This window comes from Vollenhovia emeryi, unplaced genomic scaffold (assembly GCF_000949405.1).
Source record: "Vollenhovia emeryi isolate VEMERY1.0 unplaced genomic scaffold, V.emery_V1.0 DF939273.1, whole genome shotgun sequence".
Lineage (NCBI taxonomy): Eukaryota > Metazoa > Arthropoda > Insecta > Hymenoptera > Formicidae > Vollenhovia > Vollenhovia emeryi.
The window spans coordinates 112,048-125,716 of record NW_011967093.1 but is presented as its reverse complement, the minus strand read 5'-3'; positions in this window follow the sequence as shown (position 1 = coordinate 125,716).

Here is a 13,669-nt window from a genome sequence, read left to right as displayed (position 1 = left end):
AGCTTTGTTTCCGCCCATGCACCGTGGGGCGACTTCCGCACTTTGAATCTAAAGCTCTGGCACCGCCATTTTGTTCAGGAAAAATTCATAAAAATGTTTTTTTTACTTCAATGTATAGAGAATAAATAGGATTAACAGATGAAAACAGATTTTCATTCACGTTTATTATATTCCAGAAAAAAATCACCGAAGATTGGCTTTTTTCTTTGGACTCTTGTGTATTATATCCCTTAAAGACAGCTGTTTAGTCCTTTTACCTTCACCGTCTGAGAATATTCTGAAGTAAAAAGAAAAAGCAAGGATCGAGGGAAAACTACGAATATAAATAGTTATTATATTTCAAATATAATAGTTATATATTTCAAAATAGGTGGTTAATAGGACAACAAACGAAGAGACATATAGATTTAAATATAATTCGATTTATTGATGCCTATGCATAATTTACGGAACGTTGTGAATTTTACTGATTGTGAGTCATTAACCGCGACGATAAAATTGATAACATTAACTCGGTGAGAATTATTGTTACCAATATGAATTAATATTATCAATTTCATCGCGGAGAAAAATTAATCAAATTATATTGTTATATGTTTCACATTAATTATATATATCTAAGTTTTATATTGTTTAAATTTATATTTTTGCTTGTTTATTGCCTCATGAACCTTTCACTTTGCATTACGAGCCTGGCTTTATTATTAATAGTTATTTGCACCACTCTGAAATGTTTCTTGATAACGACAACTTCCGTTGATTTTCTGGAATTGCCAGACGAGCGAAGATAAGAGGAGGAAGATAGTGCGGAGCGAGAGAATAATATGACGCGCGCAGACTAAGGGCGAATCCTGTCGACTTTTTCCGTTCATATCGCGCACATCGGGATCGACTCGCGATTCCGCGCGCGCGGCCGAGGGATACTTCACGCACTAACGAGATAATGCGCGGTTGCGGGCGAGGGTAGACAGTGTGGTCGATATATCCTTTTTATCTTTGTGCGAAAAAAAGCGTTATTACAAAACGCAAGGGGAGCAAGGCGATGCGAGCGTAACGTGCGCGCGGCCGATTACGTTCCGTAACTTTTCAAAAGGGACGTGGGTTAGAGTGTACCACACTGGGTGAAATACGAATACTTTCCTGAGCAAATGAGATAATACGCAGTTTCTGAAAGGAAAACAACTTGGAGCTAATGATTCCCCGCCTCTCACCTTCTCTCACTCGCTTGAGACGCGAGTAGACCGCTCGCTGCCGCAACCGCGCGCATCCGCCGGCTGCGTTTTGGCCTGGTCGAAGGAATTCACGCGAGAAACGCTAAATTGAATTCCCAGAAACGCATCGGCAAGTCGCGAGGTGACGATGTAGCGCAAATAATAACTGTGTTTCGCGCCGGTACGCCGGTAATAAGTTGTAATTGAAGCTCATTTCGAGCCTCGGTTGCAAATTGAAATTTATTCATGCACTAATCTTTTCTTCATCCGGCACGAAGAGTTACGTGAGAGCCGTACGTGGAATATGAATTGACAGAAAACGCACAAAGGCCGGGTTTACAAAAAGGGTGAGACGAGGGAAAGCGTTTACTTCGTCGGGACTAAAGTTTTCCCACGGAAAAATGAGGTGTACAGAGCTGGATTGAACGAGGCCCGTAATTTGTAACATTTGTTTCAGAAACGTGTCTTCGCATTCAAATTAAATCTTACAAATTAAATTTAAACGTTAGAGAAATATGGTATAGCTGAGTATGAGGCAGAGCTTAGTATCTTTTTCTAAGGGGATGCTGGAGTGACTGCACCTTTTGCACTTTTCGCATCTAGAACTGTCAATTCATGAAAACATTTGTGTAATACACAAATTATAATTATAATAATTATATAATAATTATAACAAAAATCTATTCACTCAAATAAGTTATAGAGCGAATAGAGTTTTCGTAGGCTTCTAAACTTAATTTTATTGTTACTATGCTGTTCTCTGATTTAGCCCGATTAGTGGAGCACTGCATGTTTTCATGAATGGACAGTTCTAGAAACAAAAGGTGCAAAAAGTGCAGAAGTTAGTTAAGAGTTAAACCATTTTTTAAATTAACAATTAATACATTATAATTATTTTTTTATATTATCCTTCATCTTCATCCATTCTTAATAAATCTCGCGCATTTCTAACAAAACGCAATTCAATCTATTTCGATTTCGCGGTGGCGGAAACAGTGGACTTATACTATATACACATCTATAAGTAGACCGCGATAACGAATATGACACGATAAGCATATATAAAATTTTATGTGTGCTATCAGCTTGTATCGTGAATACATTTTGACAACTTCGCAACAAGGTGTCTACAAGATCCTTAATTTCTCCGTTAAGGAGATTTCTTTTAATCAGTATTCATTCAATCGGCTTCTGCATATTTTTATTATTTCATAAATAAGTGAAAATTATAAAGTTTATCAATATCAGAAATGACAAAACGCGCGCCTCGCGCGCGCAGTTTGTAGTTGAGCATTGTATATTTTTTAAAATTTGTATACATGCAAAGAAGTAATTGTATGCGCAACGTCAATTTAAAATAAATAGTAATTTATCACTCACTGATACGGTTCGCAACAGCAAAGTTGTACATCGCTAACTATATATGTTCAACTGTAACAAAAAAATATAAATATGATTATTATAGAGTAATTATGTAAAATCGAAATTATTGTATTAAATATAGTTTATATTTTATATTTTTTTAATAGACATTTATTAAAATAATTATATAGAATACTGAAAAAGTCTTCTTTTTTATTATAAATTCACAAAATTTTATACGTATGGTTTTGTCTCCAACACTTATTCGAATCGTCGTTCGAATTATTTGAATAAATCAAATAAAAACACAGGATAGATGCTTTACTTTGCACAAGTAGCAAATAACATCAAAATGTAACACACTTACCTCACCAATTCTCCGCCGTTGCCTGATGCCTCCTAGGCCGCCTCCTCCTCTCAGATTTCCTTGTTGCACTCACACAACACTCACTCGCAAAAATCATCGATCGCGCAAAATTTCGGGCACTCCCGTACGCGATGTGAAATATCGCGAAACGCACAAAATAATTTTAGCAAATATCACATGACTTTCTGTCATCTACAAATTACGTGCAATAAGCGATTTTCTTTACTTCCTGTCCGTTGCGAAGAACGACAGAGTGAATTACAGCGCGAACGCCGAAGTCGCACAAATTTCTCTCTTTTGCCGAAAAGGGAACAGATTACACGAAACCGATAGATAATTAAAAGCGCGATGCGTAAACGAGATGTAATCGCGACAAAGTACCACGGTTTACATTCATATTTTAGGTGAGTTAGTCTCGTGAAAATCTATGTATACGTTGATAAAAAACCGTCGTCTCAACACGCAATTCGTTTCTCATTACAAGTTGAAGAAACTTAATAATTAATCGAGGAACGTTACTTGTTACTAATAAAAGTGTACAAAAGCGTTTTATCCCTACATTCATCGCGATCGAGTCTTGGAAACCGATAACGCAAAAGTAATAACACACACGGAGCGACTCTCGCCACTGCCTGCCGGCTCGACGTTCGGCGAGCAAGTGATACCGCGGCGACCTTCAGGTACACGATGGCACGTAAACATCGTGCGTCACCGCGCCGAGAGAAAAAACAATAACGAACGTTAAGAATTCGTTGTCCCGCCTGCAAAATTGAAAATTCTGTACTTAATATTTTACATTACTTTGTTCCGTGATTGTTACTACGTTTTGCGTATCATTCTGCGGATTTATTGGATTAACGACTAATTCTGTTCAACCGAGAAAATGTTTCGAAACAAAAATCGTTGTTATTTAAATTCTAATTACTAAGATTAGAGATTTTACCTCAATAGTTGGTGCATACAAATGTATATTTCTAAATTGCAAATCTTCATTTACCATGAATCTGAAAGAGAAGAGAAGTACACCGCGCTTCAAGAAATCTCATCGGTATCGCGGAAAGAGGCCTCAATTGTTCGATATTAACGACATTCGCGTTATTAACATCTCTTTTTTAGAAAGGGATTTTACTTCGTTAGTATCATTCGCCTTCATAAACTGTCAAAATTCACATTGGAGGTGAAGCATGACATATGTATAATAAATCTAAAAGAGAAGTGAAGCACACCCATATAGACGTACCTATAACATATAAACTGTGCGTTTAGGCTGAAGCAGTGTACAATCTTTAGAAAGAGACAACATACTTTGAGTGGTCGTCCTCTATCATTCCCCTTACTCTTGTGTTACCCCCTACTTTACTAGACAAAGATGAGGCGACCACTCAACTGTCAGCTATCTCGTTCTAAAGTTTGTACATGTTGTCAACACAGGGGAGGTAGGGAACGCTCTATTGTCTATTATAAGTCTATTCTTACTGGGTACTTTCAAATTATTTTACACTTTTTAACACAAACGTACACAGGGACAAAGTGTCGCAATGCGCACGACTCAATTGGAACAAAGTGTGTACCACAGAGAGTACACAAAGTAGTATAGTATCCATGTTTGGTATTTTTTAATCCATGGTGGTGATCGGAACTGCATCGCCCAATGTTAATTCAAAATATTTATAATCTCAATGGTACTCTAAATATTGCCGTTGTCCATCGTTGAGTAAAAAGAAAACAAATGCGTGCCACACTTGCGTATTTTCTTCCTCCCGCTTCGGTATTACTTATGATACGCCAGAGTGATATTGGACATAACCTCACGTCTTTCTCTTCCCTTTTATATAGCACCGTCGTAGCGAAGAAAAATGCCGACCACTTGTAGCCGCCGTAGTTAGTAACTATTATTAGTTACTAGAAAGCACTAGTTTACACAACAGCCGACTAGGGCCCGGTTTCACCAACGCGAGTTAATCTAATCGGTCGGTTAACTTAACAGGGTGCCAACATAAAACTTCATTATTAACCTATTTTCTTGGTATCAGTTTTATGTTTGGCTGTTGACACCCTGTTAAGTTAACCGACCGATTAGATTAACTCGCGTTGGTGAAACCGGGCCTAGTAGTCCTCGGGCTGAGTACGAATATGTAAGGTTTGTTTTTGTTCCTACACTTGTGAACTAGTGCAGTAAGCTAGAATGAGAAAATGTATACTTGTCTTACTCTAATTTATTGCACTAGTTCGCCAGTGCAGGAATAGGAAACAAACCTGTAGAGGTGTGTCAACAATTGTGACAGGTGGAACCAATTGGAACGCCATTTGTGTCGCCGAAAGTGTCTAGGGATATTGTGATTGAAGAATACCCTATTATTTGTCACTAGAAAACACAGGTTTGCACAACAGCCGACTAATAGCCCTCGGGCTAATTGTAAGTACGAATGTGTAGAGGTGTGTCGACAATTGTGACAATTGGAACTTCTTGTCGTCAGCGCGAGGGTCATTATGACGCAAATGACCTGCCGATGCGGAATCGTAGACATTGTGCGCGACGTTTGACGGATGACGAGCGATAAAACGACGCGTTCGTGGGCGCGAACGCGGCATGAGTTCGACGGGTGAGAAAATATCACTGGGGAGCATCGAGACTTAATGGCAAGCGCTATTAACTTTATTTATTGCCGCGTTGAGTTGTCAACATTAAGCATAAATAATCTTAGGTAATTGCGGGTGCGCGGGACGCGCTCGGGCCAATACATTTGAAACTCGTCACGGGCAATAACCAAGCCGAACCCACGCCGCACGTGTAGGATCTTCAAAGATATTTTTACTCTTGGAACCTGAAAAGTGCAAACTTTCCTATTCTTTGATATCTGTCTCTGCACTGGCAAAAATGTCCGATGAAATATAATCGGATAATTCAATTGAATAATAACAAACGATTAAATTGCATATCCGATGAAAAATATGATCGGTTTTTCAATCAAATTTCATCGTTAACTGCATTTCACCGGATATATCCATAATTTAATCGGAAACACAATTTAATTGGTTTGTCCGATAGAAACTTTCCTCTCTCTCTTGATGTAAAATTTCACGATAGAATGTGCTCAAAACTCACAATTTCCTATTACGGGGAAATAATTTCATCCGTCGCTTATAATACATGTGTGCGCACATGTCCATGTTAGCGATCGCCGCTAGTACAATGCTAATTACGCTCGTAATGATCGACAATAATTATTCCTTCTTTTGTTCGTACCTCACGGCGCACGCTCGTCCGCTCGCGTGATCGATGTGCGTGTCGGCATAGTCAGTACTTTTCCCGTGATAATAAGCACAATTTGTCGAAGAGACTTTAAAATACTTTGTGCAACTTGGAGCGTTTCGAGAACAGCGATTAACGTCGCGGTACTACAATTACGTTTGTGCTGCAAGTAAAATAACAATTCCCTAAATAAAACTCGAGTTTATAGACTTTTTACGCGCCGTGAACATTTTGTCGGGAGGGTAGCAGCTCCCTTCCGACTCGTGCTTCGAGGCATCCGCGAGTCGATCGCGAACGGATACGCCCGGAGGATCTTCGGGAAATTGCGGAGGAACATTTGTCATGTCAATCGCGCACGGGCATCCCATAAATTTCCCAAGTGCCTGTTTCGTTCTCGTCGCACAATTTTTGACATGTCCCGCGACATCCCTACCTCGACGCAATCCGGATCGGGTCTTAAACCACCGTAAATCGAAATGACCGGGCCAGAAATGCAACCTACTCGCGCCGGAGTGCTTTTCAGCGGTCACAAAGTCCGGGCTGGTCGTCGTTACTCAACGCGGCGCCATTAATTCGACAATTTATAAACTCAACGTGTGTATTGCGAAAGGCGCCATTACTACGATGACGTAAGATATCATTACCAGCGGGCTATCTGCTCCGAAAGCAGAATGGTTGCCCGAAATTTCGCCACGATCCGGGTCCCAACGATGAAGACCAACCGGCCGTCAACCGCCGTAAGAAAATGATGATGAAGCGGAGAGAACGGGGGGAGGGGGCGGGATGAGAAAAGGAGGAGGAAGAGGCGGGGTGCAACAGACCCCGGCGGGACGGAGGGAGAGCGTGGACGTTTTTTATACCGACGAATGTCGGGACCCCGGTTGGGACCGATGATTTGTATGTACGTCGTGGATTGTTTATGGCGGTCTAAGCAATTGTTTAACTTAATTGCACGCTGTTACGTCGGCACGGTTAGTTTCCCCGTACGCGTGTATAACTAGCGGGCGATCGAGTGAACGGGGCTCCGGGAGGATAGAGTTATTACCTGTCCGGGACTTTTAGAGCCCCCTCTCGACACGCCCTTCCAGTGTAGCGGTTATTAGTAATGCGGACTATTAGGATTTTTCATGCGGCGCGCGCGCGAGAGAACACCACCTCGCTTGAGCAATCGCGGGAATGTTGCGCGATACACCGCGAGCGGCGTGTACTAGCTCCGCGGCTAATTGCGTCGATTCGAGTCGACATACGCTGGACCCGTTCGAACGAGCCGCTAAAAATAATGGCGTATAAGCGATACTTCCATAGTATAACTAGTATATGTTCGTCCCGTCATTTGTTTCGCTTTGCGTCGATCCCTTCTGCGCACCCGACATTGTTTTGGTCAGACCAATGAGAGAAAAGTTATATGTGCGGTAGTGTAGCTTTGATGAGTACACACATACACACGCCACTAAATCCTGACCAAACTATGGCGGAATATTACGTGAGCGGGACCGAAAACATGAGAGGGCCAATAGAGAGTGAACGTACAATATTATACTATGATACTTCTCGAATCTTAACAAAAGTGCTACGTGAAGGTAAATGCCTGTGTCCACGATGCTAAAACTTGGATCAAGTAGACGCAGACCTTAGGAACTAGTTAAGCCCACGGCACACGATACTATTTTGCCTCTGGATTGCTTGTGAGAGCCAATCAGGATTTAGCCTTAAGTCAGCTGGTTTAAAACTCTGCATCCTCATTGGCTCTCGCAAGCAATCCGTTAGGCAAAATAGCATGGTGTAAAGATACAAGGTGAAACATTGTGCATGTAATGAATTTTTAGGGCAATTTGTGCACTGGTTCTTCCTGCATTCAACCGCAATGGTTAGCAGCTTGAAGATCGGGGCAAATTTCTGATTGGTCAATTCGGTAGTTCGGGCCACTTCTGATTGGTTGACACTGCGCATACACCAGATTGCTTCACCTTGTATCTTTACACCGTGCAAGATAGTATCGTGTGCCGCTGGCTTTACTTTGTTAGCGTCAACGTTTTATGGCTTACGGGTCCATTATGTTTATGGATAAATAAAAAATTGTACACGGAGAGAATTTTCTCTTAAAATTTATGCTGAAAATCATGTAATAGTGGGACAGCACGACATTTCGAGGAATTTTCTGAAATTGTACCATACATTTTATTAATAAAATGTATACTAATTGTAAGTATAATTACTAGTAAAATGTATAGTAAAATTTCAAAAAAACTCTCATAAAGTTCTTCAAAATGCTATATTGTCCCACGATTTTCAGGGTAAATACTAAGAGAAAAGTCTCTCCGTGTACAAATAGGCGGAGTGCGATCAAAGTGTCGCGTTTTGCATATTCCTCCTTTTCGCTTACGAGTGGACGTAAATTTGACGCTGTTGCTTTCGAAAGGGCAAGAAGGCCGTTACCTCGGGGGAGCACAAAAGCGCCCGAAGATGCCCTTTATCGGAATTTTCTGCCCAATAAAGTGCGCCGGGCGTGGTAACGTTCGGTAACCGACGACGGTACAGCGCGTTTGGGGAATCGCTCTTTCACGACTGAGAATGTTTCTATGGGCTTTATGACGTGGCATCGTCTCGTCGTTTTCATCCGGCACTCGCGACGACAATGCCAATGCTCGATCGCGCTGCAGCGCCGGTCATTCCTCATCTCGCCCGTGTATCTCGGCCGAGCCATTTGTCCCCGTAACTCTTCGTGCTAATCCAAACGTGATTTTTACGAGCGAGCGCACCCCAACAGCGTGCCAAAGTCTCCCAGGCCAGCACGCGCGTACAAGCAGAATGACTTCCTTAACGCTGAAAAGCGCGACGATCGACCCGATTAAATTGCCGTGTGCGTTGGCATGAAACTCGAGATTTTTCTCTGCATACTACATCTTAGGTAGATTATATAATAAACTAGATGTAAAATGTATTAAATGTCCCCGCGTGGCGTGGAGGAAAATTTTACACTCTCCTTCCTCTGCTACCATAAAGAAGGAATATACGTTAAACATCTATCTTATCTCTTGACACCCTTTCATGGCGCTGTAAAGAAGGAATTCAAAGCTCTTTATCGCGCAGGAGAGAATATTAAAATCACGCGATTGTGTGACAATTGCAGAAACGCCGTGGATTTTATTACAACTTGTCGCTCGTAATTGCGCTTTCTTCAAACTCGGCCGACTTCCTCCCCTTCGTCTCGGCGGCAAGACGATTCTTCCAAATGAATTGCTCCGATGTGACATCTCAATCCACGACTTCACTGCGCGCCGGGCGAGTATTAGATGCTCATGAGGAGCCCATAGAAAATTTGTTTGCATTCATCCGCTGCGCGTCCGACGGCGGCAGGTGATATCTCGAGGTCTCTCATTTCGTGATCGCCGCCGAAAAGCCGGGGGATGAAGGATCGCTTTTCGAGAAGGGAGGTGGGGGGGTCAACCTGCGAATTTCCACGCGGTCGGTCTCATTGTTCCGCGAGCTCGTAGCGAACGTAGAGGAAGAGGGAGGAGTGTTCCCGCGGGCCTTTGTCGCTCAAGTGTCGATTTCAAGCCGTCCATTGTCGAATTTCGAGTGCCTTCTTTATGACGAGCGAGATGAGAAGAACTCGTGCTGCCGAGACGGTCCCGGGCGGGGCCATTGTCGGAGTCAATCTTTGCCTCGTTAGACGCTTATTTTCGCGCTTATTTACACCCCCTCGACAATGCCGGCGCGGCTGGGGCGCCCGTGTGAGACCGATGGGCCTCGCGCGTGATACCCAGCACATATGTACACACGTCAAAGGTGCTCGCGATTTGTTGGCCTTTCTTCCCGGCGAATGTCATCGAGATCTGTAGGACGATCGGTTTCGTGAAAAGACGCTGCGCAGATGGAAGAGGGAAATTATGGATGGATGACTTCTTCGGATGTGTCTTCTGTTATCGATGAAGCGAGCCGAAATGGCCGTCGCGACATCGTCGGAGATTTTCTTCCTATTCTCACGGTGACAATTATATCTTCTTCGCGCAACTTCGAAGGAATCCGATCTTGATTCGGAAACCATAGAAATATCCACAATTCAATTATAAGTGAAACTTGATCGACAGTAAATATCACAATTAAATAGAGGGATGTGCCGCTTTAGGTTGGATTAATTTTTAAATATTTTTTTGTGTCAATTTTCAATATCTACTCTTCCCACTCGGTGCCGATTATTTGTTAATCTTGAAACTTAGCCTCGTTTTAACAGTAAGTTCATATAATTGCATCGATAACAGATTTAACTTTTTCATGGTACTAAACATCCTTTAAACCATTGTAAAGAATTTATTGCAAAGAGTATCATGGATCTTGAAAATATTTATTAAAAAATATTTAAGAAAGAAATTATTGCCAGCCGAAAATGTTACTTCTTTATATTTTATTTTGGTATTAACAATTCGTATTTACGTTACTAAGCAAACTTCCTTTAGGGAACTCAACGCCAGTCCCTAATTTCGTCCTGCAGGATAATGCGGACAAAAACTTGTATCTAAGAAAGTACAACAGCAAGCGTATGTTTATTCTACAACTCTTTTCTTGAGCGCATTTGGACATTTTGTCTACAGAGAACTCGATTGTAAGGCAATTTAATTATGAAAATATTATTAACGAGTTGACATCACGTACGGTTCGTAGTCTTATTTTGAAATAATTCTAATATTTATTTTTCCGCTTTATTGCCAGTTTCGCACTAATAATTTAAAGATATTGGCTTTTCACTTCGATACATGCAAGAAGAATTTAAATGTATAAATTTTTAATCACCAACTCTATTCTCTGCTCTAATTTAATAACTTTTTAATAAACAACGAGTGACTAAACCTTTTGAAGACCATTCAGGAGGGTAACCTTGATAATATACATATATTAAGATCATTAAGGCTGCCCTTAAGAAAAAGAACTGATTAGCAGCATCAGTAACTGATAATGTTGAATCGGTAACTTGTAGCGTTCTATCAGTGACTGATTACGAGAGTCAGCTACTGGTAATGTTTCTCAGTTAACGTTCAGTTTTAATGATCAGTTTCTACCTTAAAACCTTGGCGCTGCTAAACCGCTGAAATATACAATCTAAACTTACAATTAATTCTAATTCTTATTTCATAACCCACACGCGCGCGCGTATATGCACACGCATGCACAAAAGAAAGCGAGAGTTTAATACTTGTAAGGAAGGAGGAAAAGCGCAATTAATATTTCGTTTAGTAGCGCCAAGTTTTTTAAATAAACAATAATGTCGTGAATCAAGACCGATGTGTATTCAACAGTTAAATTAGAAAAGGCCACCTTTTAATAAAATGTTTATTTGTATTAAAGTTGTTTGCACTATATTTTTATCGAATAAGTATTAAAAATTTGTCTCATTAATGTTATTATCTCCTTTATTTCTTTCGGTAAAATCTTATGCTCGAATGTTTGGATATACTATATTGTATTATTTTAAAATAATAAAGTATCTCTTAGTTTGTATAAATATCCATTTTAGTTGGCGCAATTTAATGATATCATTACTTTTGTAGAGAAGATAAAAATGTTTTTTCTTCTAACAAAATATATCCAAATAATTAAATTGTATAATTGTCGATTGGATGGCGCTTATACTTGGCGTCTTCTTTTACCTTTTTTAAAAAAGGTTATTTTTAAGGTTTTCCTTTACTAGAAACATTTTTCACTCCTGAAAATGTATGTGTAATTCTAAACCATAATAAAAAATGGCTAGAAAAACCTCTCAGATTACTGTTAGTTTCGGATATTCTACAAAGAGTTGAAAACTCTTTCTCATGCCCCAAGAAGATACAATGATTGCAAACATATGTTGCAAACTTTTTATTAACATGCTTTGAGATTTATGGACAAATTGATTGAATATTAGTAATATTTACTGTACCAAAGAGAGCTGCAATAGCGACTCTGTTTTAAATATAAAAGAATATGATTGAAAATCTTTTTATTCCAAAAGACACCACAGACTGTTTTTGTTATGAAAGCTTTGACAATTAGAAGATTGACACGCTAAAGCGTATCAATCAGCCGTCTCAAAAATCGCATAAGTAAATTAAGAATCTAAATGAGATCGAATGCAAATCGTTGGGCCCGGGACTGTATTGTCGGCGATCATCTTGCGATCGAGCGTAAGGTTTATAATTGTAATTGTCCCACGAGTTAGCATCAGAGAGCCGATAATACCCGCGATAAATAAATCGCCCCAGAGCCATCGTCTTATCATATCACGTCACTTCGCCATCTCGTCGTCGTAAAAGCACCCGTTTATGGTACTCGATCCGCGATCGTTATTCAAATCGAGGGCTCGGCGCTCGTCCCGTTCGCGCGCTTAAGCGGTTCGGCGCTTCGGCCAGACGTGCGTCAAGCTTATCTGGCAAGGTGGCCGGTTTACGAGCTTCCTTTTTAAAGGCGGCCTGTAGTGTAACCAGGTGGTTGGTACTCAGCCGGACCCCGTCAGCAACCTCTATCCCAAATCGCTTCTCCCTTTCTTCCTTTTTCCTCCTTCTCTGTCTCTCTCTTTTTCGACGAGCGAATCTTTGCCCGGCCGTCTCCGTCGCGCGTCACCGAATTTACGGCGCCGCGCGGCGTGGTGACCCCGGCGTATCGACACCGGCGATCTGCATCATCGCAGTCGCAATTCCCACCGAGCCGCGCTCTCATCCGGATATTGCGACGGCGCATCGGGATCGAGCTCGGCCAAACTACCGCCTCGGTAATGAACGTGAAGCGCCGTCCTAAAAACGGACGTTAGCCAGCGGGATGAATAAGACGTGATAAAAGGACAAAACTGACGGGGCACCGTACGCTGTAAATAATCGAGCCAAGTGCGAAGCTCCGAAACTTATCTGTTAAACTTATCTCGCCGTACGATCCTTTAATTTTCAATAAATTACAATTCAGTAACTCTGTATCCGTTAATAACACCTCTCTATATTCCAACGGGCCCAGCTTTCTCGTCGCGAAAATTCTCATTTCTTTTGTTCGCAGGCGCGGAACAGGTTTCTCGTGCGACTCGGACGTTCCCTCCCTTTGCAGCTGCGCATTGTAAATTAATGCGAATCGCGCGGCGCGGTTAGCACGGTAGATTGGACTTTCTCGCGTAATCGGGCGGCCCGACGCCAGCCCTCGCGCGTCGATTTATACCGGTTAATTCCCGAAAAAAAGCGCCGTTACGATTATCCCGAACGGGCGATCTTGATTTATTAATGAGGCGAAAATAATTAAGAGCCGCCGGCATTATCGTGAGCGAGGCGCTTTCGGCCGGCGCGCGATTAATTTCGAGGGATCGTAGAATTAAGGTCGGGCCCGGGCCCGACCCGAGTCGCAACAGTAGTATTTAAGGAACCTGTTCGGAGAGGGGAGAGGGGGGGAGAGAGAGAGAGAGAGAGAGAGAGAGAGAGAGAGAGAGAGAGAGAGAGAGAGAGAGAGAGAGAGAGAGAGAGAGAG